This window comes from Rhincodon typus, chromosome 9 (genome assembly GCF_021869965.1).
Source record: "Rhincodon typus isolate 14 chromosome 9, sRhiTyp1.1, whole genome shotgun sequence".
NCBI lineage: Eukaryota > Metazoa > Chordata > Chondrichthyes > Orectolobiformes > Rhincodontidae > Rhincodon > Rhincodon typus.
The window spans coordinates 84,881,765-84,900,079 of record NC_063340.1 but is presented as its reverse complement, the minus strand read 5'-3'; the positions used below and the strand labels follow the sequence as shown (position 1 = coordinate 84,900,079).

The following is an 18,315-nucleotide window of genomic DNA, read 5'->3' as shown; positions in this document are numbered from 1 at the left end:
CAAAAAGCCTTCCTGCTCCTATGATGCTGCTTGGCCTGCTGTGTTCATCCAGCTCTACACCTTGTTATCTCAGAGATTCTCCAGCATCTGCAGTTCCTACTAACACCTATATATTCTAATCTCATTTTCCAACACTTGACCCATAGCCAAAAGTGACTACATTCCCAAAAGAACAGTGGACTTTAAACAGTGGTCTTGAGTTCTGAATTCTCAAGGAGCCCAAGAATATGGAAATAAGTGGTGGAAGTGGAATTGATATCTGCATAAGATAAGGATGCATGGCATTAAGGGTAAAGTATTAGCATGGATAGTGGATTGGTTGACTAACAGGAAGCAAAGAGTAGGGATAAATGAGTGCTATTCTAGCTGGCAGTCAGTGACTAGTGGTGTGCCTCAGGGATCGGTGTTGGGACCACAATTATTTACAATTTATGTAGATGATTTGGAGCTGGGGACCACGTGCAGGGTGTCAAAGTTTGCAGATGACACTAAGGTGAGTGGCAGAGCAAAGTGTGCAGAGGACTGTGAAACTTTGCAGAGGAACATAGATACATTGAGTGAGTGGGCAAAGGTCTGGCAGATGGAATACAATGTAAATAAATGTGAAGTCATACATTTTGGTAGGAGTAATAGTAAAAAGGATTATTACTTGAATGGTAAAAAGTTGCAGCACGCTGCTATGCAGAGGGACCTGGGTGTCCTTGTGCATGAATCACAGAAGGTAGGTCTGCAGGTACAACAAGTAATTAGGAAGGCAAATGGAATTTTGTCCTTCATTGCTAAAGGGATTGAGATTAAAAGCAGAGAGGTTATGTTGCAGCTGTACAAGGTGCTGGTGAGGCCACACCTGGAGTACTGTGTGCAGTTTTGGTCTCCTTCCTTGAGAAAGGATGTATTGGCACTGGAGGGGGTGCAAAGGAGGTTCACCAGGTTGATTCCGGAGTTGAGGGGGTTGGCTTATGAGGAGAGACTGAGTAGATTGGGATTATATTCATTGGAATTCAGAAGATTGAGGGGGGATCTTATAGAAACATAAAATTATGAAGGGAATAGATAAGATAGAAGTAGAGAGGATGTTTCCACTGGCAGGTGAAGCTAGGACAAGAGGGCATAGCCTCAAGATTAGAGGGAGCAGATTTAGGACTGAATTGAGAAGGAACTTCTTCACCCAGAGGGTTGTTAATCTATGGAATTCCTTGCCCAGTGAAGTAGTTGACGCTACTTCAGTAAACGTTTTTTAAAAAAAAGGTAGATTTTTTTTGAACAATAAAGGAATTAAGGGATACGGTGAGAACGTGGGTAAGTGGATCTGAGTCCACGAAAAGATCAGCCATGATCTTATTGAATGGCGGAGCAGGCTCGAAGGGCCGGACGGCCTACTCCTGCTCCTAGCTCTTATGTTCTTATGATGATCATATGAATGATGGAGAAGGTTTGAGGGGCTGTCTCCTTTCTTACGTTTCAAATTTGTTTGATGGTTTTCTTTGGAGCTGAGTGAGTAGTTTGTCCATTTTTGCTCCTTTTTAAGTAAGAGGCAGTGTACAAATGCTGGTTGCTGCTAGGTCAAGTGAACGATAGCAATATGGTGAAGCAATAAAAGGGAGCACTCATCACCATTAGTCTTGTTGAAAGCTTTATCGCACTAACAACCTTGTTAACGTGTTTTACTGTTGCAGAGTGCAGTGGAAAATTGTCAGGTAAACATAGCTCCTTTTGGGAGCAGATGTAGTCATAGAGTTGTACAGCACAGAAACAGACCCTTCAAGCCAACTCGTCCATGCTGACCAGAAATCCTAAATTAGTCTAGTCCCATTTGCCAGCATTTAGATCCTTCCTATTCATACACCCATCCAGGTGTGATTTAAATTGTACCAGCCTCCACCACTTCCTCTGGCAGCTCATTCCATACACGCACCACCCTCTGCGAGTAAAAGTTGCCCCTTAGGTCCCGTTTATATCTTTCCCCTCTCCCCTTAAACCAATGCTCTTTAGTTTTGGACTCCCCTACTCTGGAGAAAAGACCTTGTCTATTTACCCTATCCATGCCCCTCATGATTTTATAAACCTCTACAGGGCCACCTGTCAGCCTCCAATACTCCATAGTTCTAAAAACACAAATGAACTGAATGATAGAGGAAAGTCAATTCGATTCTGGAGATACTGGGTGGCTTCTGTTGTGTTGTGGCAATCCAGTGTGTTTCTAATGAGAAATCGTAGGGACTGCTGATGCTGGAGTCTGAGATAACAAGGTGTAGAGCTGGATGAACACAGCAGGCCAGGCAGCATCAGAGGAGCAGGAAAGCTGACGTTTCGCATCTGAAGTGGAGGGGAAGGGGACTCTGAAATTAATAGAGAGAGGGGGAGGCAATGATGGAAAGTGGATAGAGGAGCAGATAGGTGGAGAGAAGACGGACAGGTCAAGGAGGCGGGGATGAAGCCAGTAAAAGTGAGTCTAGGTAGGAAGTGGGGGTGGGGGGGTTGATCACTGAGGTGGGTGGAGCGGATAGGTGGGAGAAAAGATAGACAGGTCAAGAGGGCTGGGACGAGCTGGGCTGGTCTTGGGATGCGGTCGGGGGAGGGGAGACTTAGAAGCTTGTGAAGTCCATATTGAGATTATTAGGCTGCAGGGTTCCCAAGCGGAATATCTTTCTATCCTGACTTCCCGTTGAAGAAGTTCTGCTTGTGATGTCAGTTTTCAAATTCTGTTTGATTTGAAATGGTTCCAAACTGTCTCATCATTGTCTCTCGTTAGCGAAAAAAATCCTTCTTTGCTTGAGTCCAGAAAGTGGTTTGGATATTGAACCAAGGTGAGGCAGGTGGGAGATACTGCATTGTGAAAGACAAATTGCATCAAGTTTCTCTTGGCGACCAGCAAAGTAACAGAAACTCTGACTGATAGCTCCCCTCACTATCCCAGAGAGAGGCCACTGAAAGTATGTACACAACAAATCATTTCTAGATTAGGGATGGGGCCAGGTTTGGGAGTCAGTATCACGTGACCGGAGGAATTCATCAGTGAAGCACTAGCTATGGTACCTACAGTCCACCTACCCAGTGAGCAGTTCTTGACTCTCCCTTTGCACATTATTCTGAAACTGGTGGACAGCACTTTGTATTTGTTCATTCTCCTCCTGGCCAATTAAGACATATAATCAAACGAATTGAGAGCAATAGTAGGCCATTCAGCCCCTCCACCTTGCTCTGCTATTCAATAAGGTCTTGACTGATCTGATTGTCACTTTAAATCCATATCCCTGCCTATCTGATTACTTTTCAACCCCCTTGCTTAGCAAAAGGGCCTATCTAGAAACAAAAACAGAAGTTGCTGGAAAAGTTCACCAGGTCTGGTAGCATCTATGAAGAGAAATCACAGTTAATGTTTTGGATCTGGTGACCATTCCTCAGAACCCTATCTGTCTCTGCCTTAAAAATATGGAAGGTCTCCACTTGCACCACTTTTCAGGAAGAGAATTTCAAAAACTCTTGACCTTCTGAGGGAGAAACCATTCACATTATCTCTGTTCTAAATGGCTTTTCAAACGGTGACGCCTAGTTCCAGATTCTCCTGCAATCTTCCCACATCTACCCTGTGAAGAAAAAGACGCCTCAGACTCCTGTATTTCAATCAAGTCACCTCTTACACTTCTAAACTCCAGCAGATACAAGCTTAGCCTGTCCAACCTTTCTTCAGGCAGAACATTAATAACATGATGTGTCATTAGCACTTCATTTATGTCTCACAGTCCAACCCTATGTATCCACGAGTGATGAGACAGAACAAGGGGCCATAAAAATAGGGAATTCAGTGGAAATAAGCTGCTTCTGGTGAGTGGTGGGAATGTGGAACTCATGACCACTGTGTGTGTGTGTGTGTGTGTGTGTGTGTGTGTGTGTGTGTGTGTGTGTTTTGAAGACATTTGTGGTAAATCCTTTAATGGAGGTGCTTGATAAAGACTTGAGGGAGAAGGGAATAAAAGGATATGTTGATGAGATGACATGAAGTGGGGAGGGAGGAGGTTCTCCTGAAGTATAAATACCGGATCACCAGTTTTACCTGATTTTGCGCAGTCAAGGTCAACTGCTTTGACATGTGAAGTAATAATTGGAGTACTATTAAATGGGATATAGTTGCATGCTATTCGTTGTAAAGTGCGCCATCATTGTCCACTCACTGTCACTGGATCAAAAATCCTGCAATACTCTTTCTAACAGCACTGAGAGTTTCCCAACACCCCGAGGAATGGGGTGGCTTTCCACCCCCTACTCCATGGCAATTGGGGATGGACAATAAATTCTGGCCCTACAAGTGATGCCTGCATCTGTGAAAGAATAAGTAACAAAATGTCTGTTTAGTCATGCCTCAGTGCTGTGTGCTTTACTCCTCTCTCTATTTGAGTCTATTTGAATATCCAAATATTTGCTTCAGGATGAACAGAATTTTTGATTTAGAAACCAGTTCTTCATGGAGTTGGGAACAGTTGTGTGACTGGTGTTGTGTTAATCTTAGAATTGTGCAGGAAGAGATGAATTAGCCTGCTGTGTAGGGACTGACACTTTGCAAGAGCTCCCCAGTTCATCTCTCTATTTACAATTGCCCTGCAGACTTCTCCTTTTCTAGTGTATAGAGGTCACCATGAAGGACTCTCCTCCTCAACCTCTCCCCTCATGTGAGGCATGGTGGCCCTCAGGTTAAACCACCACCAGTTGCCTCTCTGTAATGAGAGAGCAGCCCGATAGTTCAGTCGGACTATGGTGGCTTTTTATATGTAAAATCATAGAATCCTACAGTGTGGAAGCGGGCCATTTCGCCCATCATGTTCGCATTGACCTTCCGAAGAGCATCCCATTCATAGCTATGCCCCTACCCTATCCATGTAACCCTGCATTTTCCATGGCCAATCCACCTAACCTGCACATCTTTGGACTGTGGGAGGAAACCGGAGCACCCGGAGGAAACCCACGCAGACACAGGGAGAATGTGCAAACTCCACACGGACAGTCACCCGAGGGTGGAATCAAACCCGAGCCCCTGGCGCTGTGAGGCAGCAGAGCTAACCACGGAGCCTCCGTGCTGCCCACAGTATAAATAAATATAAATAGATAGAGGATACAAAAGAAAAGGATTTAATGTACTTGTACTTAAAAGAAAAACTGATTTGATCTCAAGTGGAGCATTGTGTTCAGTTCTGGGAATGTATTTTCAACAGGATGTGGAGGCTTTAGAGAGGATTTAGGATAGATTTACAAGACTGCTTCCACGTGTAAGGGACCAGATATTTTCCTTTTTGGCTATAAACTGGAAGAAATTTGGACACTGCTACATAGCCAAACTACCCGGCAGGTTTTTCAACTTGAGAATTTAAAGGTATACGTTTTTAGCTTCAGGAGACTACTTTCCGAGCAGTGAATCATTGAGACACAGCAATCGGATTGGCCTAGCTGCAGTTTGTTACAGACTTCTAAGGGCAGAGCAGCCAGTAGACAGATAATGATCCTCTTCCTTCCCCCTCTCTGTCTGTGAGAGTGGAAACACTGCAACACCCAGAAACTTAAAAGGATAATTCTGATATTAGAAAGACCCAGGTCTACCAGTCAGCTGTCACATTGAAGAATGACATAGTTCTGCAGACAGCAGTGTGTCATCATTGTTAAAACTGAAAGAACTGGGAGAAATAGCTCTCTACTATGTGATCTGGACTTCCAATCAACAAAATTTAGTTCTCCCTGTTCATGTTTTTCCATCCATAATATGTCAAACTGTCTTTTGTCTTGTGTGTAAATGAACATGTGTGTGTGTTTGGGATTTGTTTAGCGGTCCATGTTAAGTAAGAGTAAATTAATGATGTTTTCTCTCTATTGTTTGTTAAAGATAAGTCTGTTAACATAAACAGTTATTTTCAGGTTGATTACCAAACCTGATGTGAATTGCTGTTGTCCCGAGTAGAGGTTTGTGGAGCAAACCGGATCATCCTGGTGGTTTAATTGGATATTTACACATTAGTGAGACCTCGGGAAAAGTGGGCTTCAATAATTGGTGCACTCCTCCTCATTAAGTTGTAATACAGGTTGGGGATCTGCAGCAAGAGGATAGGCTGAAGCAGCAGGGCCTGTTCTCCTTAGAAAAGAAGTCGAGGGCAAATCATCAGGGGCCTGGAGGTGATGATTGGGAGAAATGGTGGAAGGATCGCGAAGGAAATGGCACAGATTTGTAGTGAATGTCTAATGATCCAATGAGGAAAGCCATTTTGCAAAGCAAATGATTAGTATTTTGAAGGTACTGCCTGAGAGTTTGCTTGTGGCGGGTTCAACTCAGTCTTTCTAAAGGAATTGATTTGATTTGCTTTATGATTGTTCTGTACCCAAGTACAGTGAAAAGTTTTGTTTTCCATGCAGTACAGGCAGATCACGACATACAAAGATGATAGGGTGATTGAACAGAGCAGGGAATAGAATGTGACGCCTGCAAAGAAGGTGCACAGAAAGCAAGATCAACATTAGATTTGAAATTTGAGAGGTCCATTCAGAAGTTTAATAACAGCGGGAAAGAAGCTGTACTTGAATCTGTTGGTACGTGTATTTAAGCTTTTGTATCTTCTGACTGATGGAAGAAGTTGGAAGAGATTATAATCGGGGTGGGAAGGATCTTTGTTGGCTGCCTTTCCAAGGCAATGAGGAGTGTAGATGGAGTCAGTTCTTGGAAGGTTGAGTTGCGTGAGGAACTGGGCAGCACAGTTGCCGAATCTTCAGACCTACAAGAGAACATTGTTAGTAATTTTTAGCCTTAGAATTGAGGTTTAAAAGTGCAGAACAATTGTGAGAAATGTGAGAATAAGATCCACCATAGAGAGCTTGCGAAGAGTTGCCTCCTATTGGCACCACCTTGAATCAGGTTGAATCAGAATTGGATGTCCATCAGGAAAGAAGAAATTTGTAGAGCTCTGGGGGAAACACAGGCCAGTGTTACAAGCTTAGTTGCTGTTATGTAGATCTGGCAAAGATGTGCTGGGCAGGATGACCACCTGTTGTATGATAACTATTGCACAATTCTACTAGTTCCCTTTGACAGATCGCATTGAATCTGCTTCCAATGCACTTTCAAGCAGTACTTGTTCTTTTTTGTCTTGCTCAGCCTTTCAGAGGGGTGTCCTAATCTCTTATTGCCTGGGTAACCTTTCTCCTTCAACCTACTTCTGAAGTATTTTGTGAATGCAGCCAAGGAATTTCTTGTGTTGAATGTGATGTCTGGGAATGAGAGCAAACTAGAACAGAGGAGAATAAACTATGAAAATGGCAGTTGTGTTGAATTTAGCATAAAGGCTATAGTATTAGTGCTGCGTACTTAACAAAAGGAAGTTTTTATTTATATGAAGATGTGGTTTTAACTTGGATTGTGACCATGGGTCTTGGCTTTTTACTTTACAAGTAAATTATAGTGTCAACAATTGTGCTGTAAGACATGTACATGAATATATGTAGTACTTATTTTGAGAGTTTAAAATAAAACACCACATGTTTATATGTGAACTGAAAGGATTACCAACACATCAGATTCCTGTTCCCTAGATCGGGAGTGCGTCTGAGTGAGCTGAGAGTTATGAAAGAAGTAACAGAGTACTTTGGACATCCAACTCATATCCAGGTCCCAGTTCAATTAGAAACAACAACTTTTGAAGATCTGAAGATCTGGGCAGCACAGTGGCGCAGTGGTTAGCACTGCTGCCTTCCAGTTCCGGGGACCCAGGTTCGATTTCACCCTCGAGCAACTACCTGTGAATTAGCCCATTCTCCCTGTGTCTGCGTGGGTTTCCGCTGGGTGCTCCAGTTTCCTCCCACAATCCAAAGATGTGCAGGCTAGGTGGATTGGCTGCACTAAATTGCCCCATAGTGCCCAGGGATGCACAGACCAGATGGATTAGCTGTGGGAAGTGCAGGAATAGGGGAGGGGCTGGGTCTGGGTGGAATGCTCTTCACGGAGGTTGGTATGGACTCGATGGGCTGGATGGCCTGCTTCCACACTGTAGGGATTCTATGGTGCAGTTTGGAAGCTGAAAAATCACTGACTTCAAAACTGTGGCCACATCTGTTAAAAGTAACAAATTAGGAAAGGTAGGAGGATTGAGTGCTCCACAACATCTAATGCTTTGGAATGTTTCACCTGCCCTTTCACCACCCACCTCCCCAAACCCCACCCACCCCCACCCCTCAGTCACCCCCACCCCTCACTCTCTGCGTTGAACAGTGGGTCAAATTACAGGGTTACTGCTGGCTATCTCAACCGTCAGTCAAGTGACCCTTCTTCATGAGCAAGTGAGCTTTCAGCAGGGCATTGAACCATGCAGTGCATCACAGCCAAGCCCGAATACATTTATATCAAGTACAGATTAACACGTCTGGAGTTTCGTACAGGCATTACTGATTAATGAGGGGAGAATGAATAACTAACCCTTCCCACTGTAAATATGTACAACCTCCACAACACCACTTATAGACGTGCATGCACACACAGACACAACCTCACACTGCATTGTTTAAAACTCTCCAAAGTAGCACTTGGAAGCACAGGGCAGTGTCTCCCCAGCTGACCGTTACAAGCCTTAAACAGTGGTTTGTGAAGCTGTTCTAAATCACTCTGAAGCTAAATCACTCTTCTATCCCTCTTCATCTGTTTCCTCTACCATTTACACCACACTCCCCAGCCAGACACACTCACCTTACCCAGGAGCGTCCATGTGACCACTGCCCAGCAGCAGTTAATCCCCAAGACCTAATCATCTTATGAATCATTTCAGTAAGGTGCAAAATAAATAGATAAATCCTGATACGTGTTCCACTTATCCAGAGCCTCATCTGGGTCAGCCTTGGCAAGAGATGGTAACCTGCTTGGTAACAGAAAAGGTCTGGGTCACAGGAGGGTATGGGAGCACTATCTGTGTAAATCAGATTCTAATGAAAGGCGTTACAAGAACGTTCTGCAGTGAGGGGAGTTATTGCTATAGCAGCAACAAGCCTCATTGTCAAAATACACTTGGTACAGTCTTGTTATGTGACCAATAGCAGAATCCAGCTCCATGTGGTCACGTGTGAACCTGTTACAACAGCATATGGTCAGGATGGTTACATTTTGAAAGTAATTCTTCAGCTGTAATATACTCAGGGGTATCTTGAGGCTGTGGAAGGTGCTATAGGAATGCAAGTTCTTTTCTAATGGTCTGTCAACTCAGTCCCTGGGTTCTGTATTACCTGGAATGGGATTTTCTCCTCAGAATCCCTACAGTGTGGAATCAGGCCAGTCAGCCCATAGAGTCCACAACAACCCTCCAAAGAGCATCCTACCCAAACTCACCCCCACTACCCTACCCCTGTAACCCTGCATTCCCCATGGCTAACCCACCTAGTCTGCACACCCCTGGACACTATAGGCAATTTAGCATGGCCAATTCACCCTAACCTGCACATCTTTGGACTGTGGGAGGAAACCGGAGCACCCGGGGGAAACCCACATAGATACGGGGAGAATGTGCAAACTGCACACAGACAGTCGCCCGAGGGTGGAATCAAACCTGGGTCCCTGGCGCTGTGAGACAGCAGTGCTAATCACTGAGCCACCGTGCTGCCCCTTGTGAAAGCTGAGTTATCAGTTCCCATTGGCATGGAGTTTCCTGGAATATTTTAGAACAGGAGGTTTGTAGGTTCGGTGCTGGGAAAGCCATCATGTGTTCCTGTTTTCTCACAGCTCTGCAACTCTGCTTTTGTGTGCAGGTTGCTGTGCAGTTCAGTAGTTCTGAGGAGCCACTCTGTGGCAGTTATGGAAAATACATCAACAAATCCTAACTCCTATAAAACACCCAGGAGTCCATTTCATATACACCCCTCTGGACATATCCTGGCCAATGTCAGTCCCAGAATCAACATCAATAAAACGGATTATCTGATTGTTGTTACCGTGTTGCTGGTTTTGCGAGCTTGCTGTGTGCAAATTGACTGCTCTGATTCCCAATGTAAAAACTCTTGAAAAGTACCTCAGTGGCCATAAAGCACTTTGGGATATCTTGAGGTTGTGAAACAATGACAGTTTTTCTTTATGTAAACACAGACACATACACACTGTTGGCATGAAGAGACAAATAAATATCCTGATATGAAATCAGTATGGCCCCCAATCCAGGCACAGTGTCTCAGAGTCAGTTTAGCTTTTCTAATGCTCCATGCAAAAATTTTAATCGAGCCAATTTTTAAAAAGACGACTTTACTCAGACAGTTCAGTTAGGCATGGTATTGGTGTGATGTGCCTCCAGACTTGTTGCCATTCTACCCCCTGTTCTGAGCAGCCCTTGACTCTGCAAGACCCAAACCACCAATGGTCTGAATTGACTAACCCAAAATCTGTCCTCGCTGCTGAAGTTTGGCTGGAATTTTTTTCACTGGAGCGAGGGGATTGTGGGGTGACCTTTATAGAGATTTATAAAATCATAAGGGATATAGATAAGGTGAAAGACTGGTGTCTTTTCCCCATGGTGGGGGATTTCAAGACTAGGGGGATTTTTAAGGTGAGAGGAGAAACATTTTAAAAAGACACTTTTTTACACAGAGTGTGCTTCTTGTGTGGAATGAACCTCCTGAAGAAGTGGTGGATGTGGGTACAGTTACAACATTTAAAAGACATTTAGATAGGTACATTACAAAGAAATATATGAAGGGATATGGGCCAAGTGCAGTCAGGTGGGACTAGTTTAGTTTGGGATAATGTTCAGCATGGACTGTTTGGATCAAAGGGTCTGATTCTGTGCTGTATGACTCTGACTCTCTTATAGAGGTTCTAATCTGTATAGTATTCAACAAGCCATCTTGACAGAATTGATCCAAGTGGCACTTTATTCTTATACTATATTACTAGTCACTCATTAGCATTTTTCACTAGGTGAAGACTGTTACTGACGCTGATGTATCATATTCCAATGGGAGACGCACACTACCTGGTTGACCCCTGCTTTGGGCAAAGATGCCAAGGGGGTTTTAAAGATGAGTAGAAATTATCCTGGCCAACAATCTTCTCAACCAAATCAATCCAAAAAACTTTGCTGTGCATCTCACAGCTGTTTGCTGCTACATTTACCAGAGAACAATAACTCATTGTCTGCAAGGAATTCCGTAAATTACAATCTTTCTTCATATTACACCTTTTGTTGTTCCAGGACAATCTGGCTGAGTTGAGTCATATCTTGCCTTTTGTCCCATTCGCTTGCATTGATGTCTGTGTGATGTCATTCAGACATTGCTTATTCATTTCTCTGGTGTCTTAGATCTTGTTTTTAATCCCCATCTTCCTCCTCCTCCTTCATGGTTTGGTGACTTATAAATAGTTTAATGTATTGCAAAACCATTAATACTTGTTTACCATTCTCTCTGAGTCTCAGCTGACTGAGCTGGGCAGTGTTCAGTGTCTGGGACTAGATACAGTTGCTTTGCTCCATGTTTCCCTCGGTTCAATCTGAGCACTGACTTTCACTCAAGACCTTTGTTTATGTGCAGGTTGATTGGCAATAGGATAGAGCTCAGAATGTGATGTCTATTTCAGTCCACAATTCTCCCCAGGCTTCTGCATTGGTGCAGTGGGGAGAGAGTGCAACATTAAATGAAAATGGGTCAGTTGGACTGAGAAAAAAAAAATGAAAATAATTAGTGCAGATACCATTTTGGGAATTTTGTGAGCTGAAGTTCATCGTTAAACCCAGTGCTTAGTATTAGTTGTGGCACAGTTAGCATCATTCTTCCCTTTGAGTCAAAACGTTCTAGCCTCAAACTGCACACCATGACCCGAGCGTGAACGTCAAAGTTAACACTCCAGTGCAGTACCTAAGGAGTGCTGCTTTGCAGGAAGTGCAGTGTGCGGAAGTAGTGTCAGAGATAGTAGGAACTGGAGAATCTGAGATAACAAGGTGTAGAGCTGCATGAACACAGCAGGCCAAGCAGCATCAGAGGAGCAGGAAAGCTGACGTTGAAGTAGTGTACTGTCCAGTGTGCCTTCTTACAGATGAGTCATTAAGATCCTTGAGATAACAAGGCACTGTTTCAAAGAGTGGAGGAGTAATCCATAGTGTCCTGATTAACACTTCTCCTTCAATCAACATCACAAAAGAAGATTATATGATAATTATCACATTGCTGTTTGGGGAACAGTCAAGTCTTGTGTCTCCTCATCTGCCTCAATAGCACCTTTTTGAAGTTTTAGCATTGTTTAAGACAAATCAGCAAAAGGCAAGGACACTACATTTTTTTTGGAGTTTCTGCAAACAGAAACTCAACTTTCCGAACAATCCTAAACACCTTATAATGCTGCAGTGAAATCAGTTTGGCCTAGAAGAAACATTAAAAAAAACTTTTAGCTTTCAGCTGCTTGATCGTACTAAAGCTTGAATCTTGTTAGGAAGAGGGATGTGTTGCGGAAGATCCTCATTTTGTTCTCATTAGGACAAAAACAAGAATTCCAAACTTCAAACTATCTCTACAATTTATACTAAAGGACAGAAGGGTATTGATTAGTTGGCAAGTTGACACTGGTCCGGAGGTTACCACGGGGAAAACAACAGAAAACTATAGGCCGTCCGAGATTTTGTAATTCAGAAAAGAAACAAGATTTCAATATATTTAACATTTCGGGTCCGGTGACCCTTCCTCAGAACTATGCTAAGGAAGGGTCACCGGTCCTGAAACGTTAACTCTGATTTTTCTTCACAGATGCTGCCAGACCTGCTGAGCTTTCAAAGCAACTTCTGTTTTTGTTCCTGATTTACAGCATCCGCAGTTCTTTTGGTTTTTATTTCAATGTATTTCTTTTGTTTGTAGAAGATGGGACCCTACATATGAATGTGTGTTGCTTTTAGCAAGAGTAAATGAGCCTTGTTACGAGCTGAACTGATTTATCTTAAATTTGATTGTTTAGTGTGGCTATCAGCACAGTCAGGAATATTCAGTAAGTGCTGCCCAATGGCAGAATCATATTCAGAAGAAGATGTTTTGTTTTGGGCTTTGCAAATGCAGGCTGGATGAACGTGGTATACACACTGTCCAAAGGAGTTTGTTGTTTCGACTGAGCAAACATTTTAGCTTCTACATAAGGATGCCTGCCAAACTCAAGATATGAAGGTGCCAGTGTTGGACAGGAGTGGACAAAGTCAGAAATCACACAACACCAGGTTATCGTCCAGTTCTGAGGAAGGGTCACTGGACCCGAAATGTTAACTCTGCTTTTTCCTTCACAAATGCTGCCAGACCTGTTGAACTTTTCCAGCAACTTTGTTTATGTTCCAGATTATCATCCAACAGGTTCTTTTTGAAAACACAAGCTTTCGAAACCTCGCTCCTTCTTAGCTTCTGTCCTCCTTCAGGTGTTAAGAAGGAGCGAGGCTCCAAAAGCTTGTGTTTTCAAATAAACCTGCTGGACTATGACTTGGTGTCGTGTGATTTCTGACCTTGCCAAACTCAACTGAGCTCTTCCCTGAACAGTTGACAGTTCCTCCCCCTCACCGATTCCTGCTGTCTGAATGTTCTTCCCTTCTCTAAGACGAAGGTAGAATTGGCAATTCTGTCAAATATTTCAGAAAGTTGCAAAGTGCTTCACAGTCCGTGAACTCTCACGGCAGTAAATCTAACCCCTGAACTGCTGTTGTAACCACACCATTAGTGCCTGGTTGAGGTGAGATTCTGGTCTGGAGAAATACTTACTGCTAACCACTGCTGGCCTTCATTGTCTGCGCCAGTGACTGTGTTGCCTTCTGTAGAAGCCACATACCTTGTTGTCATGACACTGCGCCCACAATGTCTGGATACTGTCCTGTACGTTATCCTTTTCACCCCAGCCTGGACACACTTCACTCTGATGACTCACGTAACACGTTATAGAGGTGGGGGTGATTGTTTGGAGCAGTTAGCTCAATTTCCTCTGAGACAAAGGCAGCACTAATTAATCCACTGTGACGACTTCCAAATCTTAACATCAGTGTGATTCAGGGCTGTCCCTCTAGTATTTTACCCTTAGTTTTTTTTTAAAAAATAGATTCATGGCAGTGGGCACCTCTGGTTGAGCCATCATTTATTGGTCATCCCTAATTACCCTGGAGAAGGTGCTGGTGAGCAATCCATGTAGTATGTTATACCTGTGGTGCTGTTCAAGAGGGAGTTCCAGGACTTTGGCCCAGCAACACCCAAGGAACGGTGAAATATTTCCAGATCTAGGTGGTGTGTGGCTTGGAGGGAAACTTGCAGGTGATAGTGTTCCCATGTATCTGCTGCCATTATCCTTCATAGTATTAGAGGCTGTTTGTTTGGAAGGTGCTGTTGAAAGACCCTAAGTGAGTTGCCATGGAGGTTTAAATCCAGGATGAACTATAACTGGGCCTCCTGTAGTGCCACAACGATGCTACCCGAAGGTTGCAGGAACAGCACCTCATATTTCGCTTGGGAACCCTGCAGCCCAATGGTATCAATGTGGACTTCACAAGCTTCACAATCTCCCCTCCCTCAACCGCATCCCGAAACCAGCCCAGCTTGCCCCCGCCTCCCTAACCTGTCCTTCCTCCCGCCTATCCCCTCCTCCCACCTCAAGCCCCACCCCCATCCCCTACCTACCAGCCTCATCCTGCCCCCTTGACCTGTCCATCCTTCCTGGACTGACCTATCCCCTCCCTAACTCCCCACCTACACTCACCTTTACTGGCTCCATCCCTGTCTCTTTGACCTGTCTGTCTCCTCTCCACCTATCTTCTTCTTTATCCATCTTCTATCCGCCTCCCCCTCTCTCCCTACTTATTTCAGAATCTCCTTCCCCTCCCCCATTTCTGAAGAAGGGTCTCGACCCGAAACGTCAGCCTTCCTGCTCATCTGATGCTGCTTAGCCTGCTGTGTTCATCCAGCTCTACACCTTGTTATCTCAGATTCTCCAGCATCTGCGGTTCCTACTATCTCTGAACTATAACTCTGACATCAGGCAATTTCGTAGTTCTGAAGAAGGGTTAATGAACTTGAAATGTTAATTCTGTGTTCTCGCCACAGATGCTGAGTTTCTGAGAAAGGGTCACCGGACCCGAAAGGTTAACTCTGATTTTTTTTTTCTTCACAGATGCTGCCAGACCTGCTGAGCTTTTCCAGCGACTTCTGTTTTTGTCACAGTTTAAATGGACTGACTGTGAAATTCTCATGCTTGGTTTTAATTGGCTACTCAAATCAAGGGTGCTTTTCCCCCATTGTCCTGGACAGTACTCATAGAAGAATAATAATCCCTCCAGTGTGGAAACAGGCCTTTTGGCCCATCGAGCCCACACCAACCCTCCAAAGAGCATCCCACCCAGACCAACCTACCTCCCTTATCCCTGTATTCCCCATTGGTTAATTCACCTGGCCTGCACATCACTGGACACTACGGGCAATTTAACATGGCCAATCCACCTAACCTACGCATCTTTGGACTGTGGGAGGAAACCGGAGCACCCGGAGGAAACCCACGCAGACATAGAGGGAATGTGCAAACTCCACACAGACAGTCGTCCGAGGGTGGAATCGAATCTGGGTCATCGCCATCCCGCAAAGATCTGCTTTATCTGGTCATTGTCAGGTGGATACTTATGGAAAGTTGCCAACAAATTGGCTGCCCACCGCCCCCCCCAAAAAAAAACACACACAATACTTCAAAAGTAATCCATCTGCTAAACATTTTGAATAATTCTGTTGTTGCAGAAGGGGCTGTCTAAATGCAATTCATTCATGAACTGCCAATCCCATAATGAGTGAGTCGATGTGTAGGAAGAGAAGTCAAAATGTTTTGCAGCGCGCTCATTAGGAACCGGTCACCTCTGACTCTTTGCTGTCTTTCTGAATTTGCTGAGAGGTGGGCGTAGTTTAAGGGCTGGGTTAATAGGCACCACTGTTTATCCAGTCTGCTGTTATAGGGGAGCTGCAGGTCTGTTGCCTGCTCTTCCTCCTCCTCCAGAAGACTGATGAGAGGTCGTGTGCTTTTCCTGTTGAGTGTGTTGTTGTTTTCTACTGTGTCCTTCTGAGCGACTTGCAGCCAATTGACTTTCCACCAGTAGCTGCTCTGATGTGACATCCTCTGAACTGCACTGAATCTTCCTGAAATAACAGGAAACGAAAGTGTTGGACGAGCTGTTGGGGGCTTTCTTTCAAAGAATACACGACAAATCTTTGGATTTTCACCATCTGTTTCCATAACCCACTTGCAATGAACAAACCCTGCTTCCAAAAGGAATAGAATGATTTAGTGTCAGGTCCTGGGGTCTCCCGGCAGCGATGAATTGACTTAGAGATGGCCACGGGTCGGACTTGCGCAAAGCATTGAGGGGGTCGGGTCAGACAAAACCTCCAGTTTATTTTTTCTGTGGCGGTTGCTGGGCTGTTGGAGAAATTGAATCTGAGTATAATACAGACTATAACTTTGGTCAAATTCCGGTCCCTACTGACTTGAACCGGGGATGTCTTGTTCACAGTCTTAGTCTCTGGATGATACAGTTAGAGTGGCTTACAGGCTCTACCCACTTGAATGGGGAGTCACAGGTAGACAGGATAGTGAAGAAGGCATTTAGTACGCTCGCCTTTACTGGTTAGTGTATTGAGCATAGGAGTTGGGAGGTCATGTTACAGTTTGACAGGATATTGGTTAGGCCGCTTTTGGAATACAGTGTTCAATTCCGTCTCCCTTCTAAAGGAAAGATGTTGTAAGATTTGGAAGGCTGTCACTGAGGGTGGAGGGTTTGAGCTACAGGGAGAGGCTGAACAGGCTGGGTCAGATCCTGTAAACAGCTGAATGGCCAGCTAATCTGCTTTTGGTAATCTCAGTACATGTTCGGATGGACAAGTGATGAGACCTTTAATGTTCACCTGAACAGTTTAGATTCTGATGCAAATAGTGGGTGTGTTGTTCACTACTGCACCAGGCTGCTAGTCTAGATTATTTAACAGGGAGGTGACAGCCTGGTGGTATTATCAATGGAATGTTAATCCAGAGACTTTAGGCAGATGGTGGGCTTTGAATTCCATCAAAATCTGGAATCAACAGGCTAATGATGACCATGAATCCATTGTCAATTGTCGAAAAACCCCATCTGTCCTTTAGGGAAGGAAACTGCCATCCTTACCTAGTCTGGCCTACACGTAACTCCATACCCGCAGCAATGTGATTAAATGCTCTCTGGGCAATTAGGCATGGACAATAAATGCTGGCCTAGCCAGCGATGCCCTCATCTCATGAACAGATAAAAAGAAATTTAAATCCTAGTGTAGGTCTGGAACTCAGGATTGTATTCGTTGTGCTGAACTCTGTTTAATCTGCTCTGTTTTAATACAGGGTTCTTCCTGGCCAAAGTATTGACTGGAATCTTGATTGTATGGTTCGCCAACGCACTGTGTAAACACAGCAGTTATCAGCAGAGAAACTTATGGTTCCCACCTTAACATGGTCAGATCCAATGTCACATCAATGATTAACCAAGTTAGCATCAGTTATAAGCATTGGCAAGAAATGTTTGCATTGTTTATTGTTCTACGACAGGTAAAAACAATAATGGTTGATGGATGGTAGGGCGAAGAAAATTGGGCTGCACAAAATGCCAGGATTGGAGAACTGCAGAGACTGTGGCAGAATGTGTGGCTGGAGGAAATTACAGGGAGAGGGAGAGGCAGGCACCATGAAGAGATGCGAAAACAAGGAGAATTTTAAAAACAACCAGCAACAGTCTAATGTGGCAAATAGCAACAAATTTATTTTAAAGTGAGCCACTCCTAGATGCTGTGGTGTGTGTTTTTAAAAAAACAAATATTTCGACAAGAACTGGTCTGTTCTCTAGGACTTCAGTCGAATGTGTGAAATTTTCACACTGGCGTGTAAAACAGTCAATGATGTCAGTGTAGAACTGAACATGGTGTTTGGAGAGAGAATCTTTGAAGAGAAGATTTGAGATGCCAAGTTGCACTGGTAGTTGGAGTTGATGAGTTTGGAAACGTTTAAGTGTTGCCCTGAGAAAATTAGATGATTTTAAATGTCGAGGCTGGCCCTTCCTGGCTGACGAATCAAGAATCGATGAGATGTCTTTGCTTCCAGGAACACCGCTGTGTGTAATGGAATTGCCCCTCGACAGAAATAGGCAATCCCGGGTCGCATGGGAATGGATTACCGAATTGCTCCACCTCATGTCCTCACATCAGAGCACTGTAGCAGAAAATGTGTGTCTAGAGTATGGTGGGTGGGAATGTAGAGGCAGGTGTGCCTGTAGGGGAGTTGTGTCTGGAAATCCTTTAAAGAGGACTTTG

The 18,315-nt window shown here is 44.1% G+C and overlaps 1 protein-coding gene across 1 annotated transcript in view; it reads left to right on the top strand.

The window, feature by feature from the left end:
- The window catches only part of LOC109924162 (NHS-like protein 1), a 242,639-nt gene that overhangs the window by 104,528 nt on the left and 119,796 nt on the right, over positions 1-18,315 (top strand). The gene's annotated exons all lie outside the window — the stretch shown is intronic.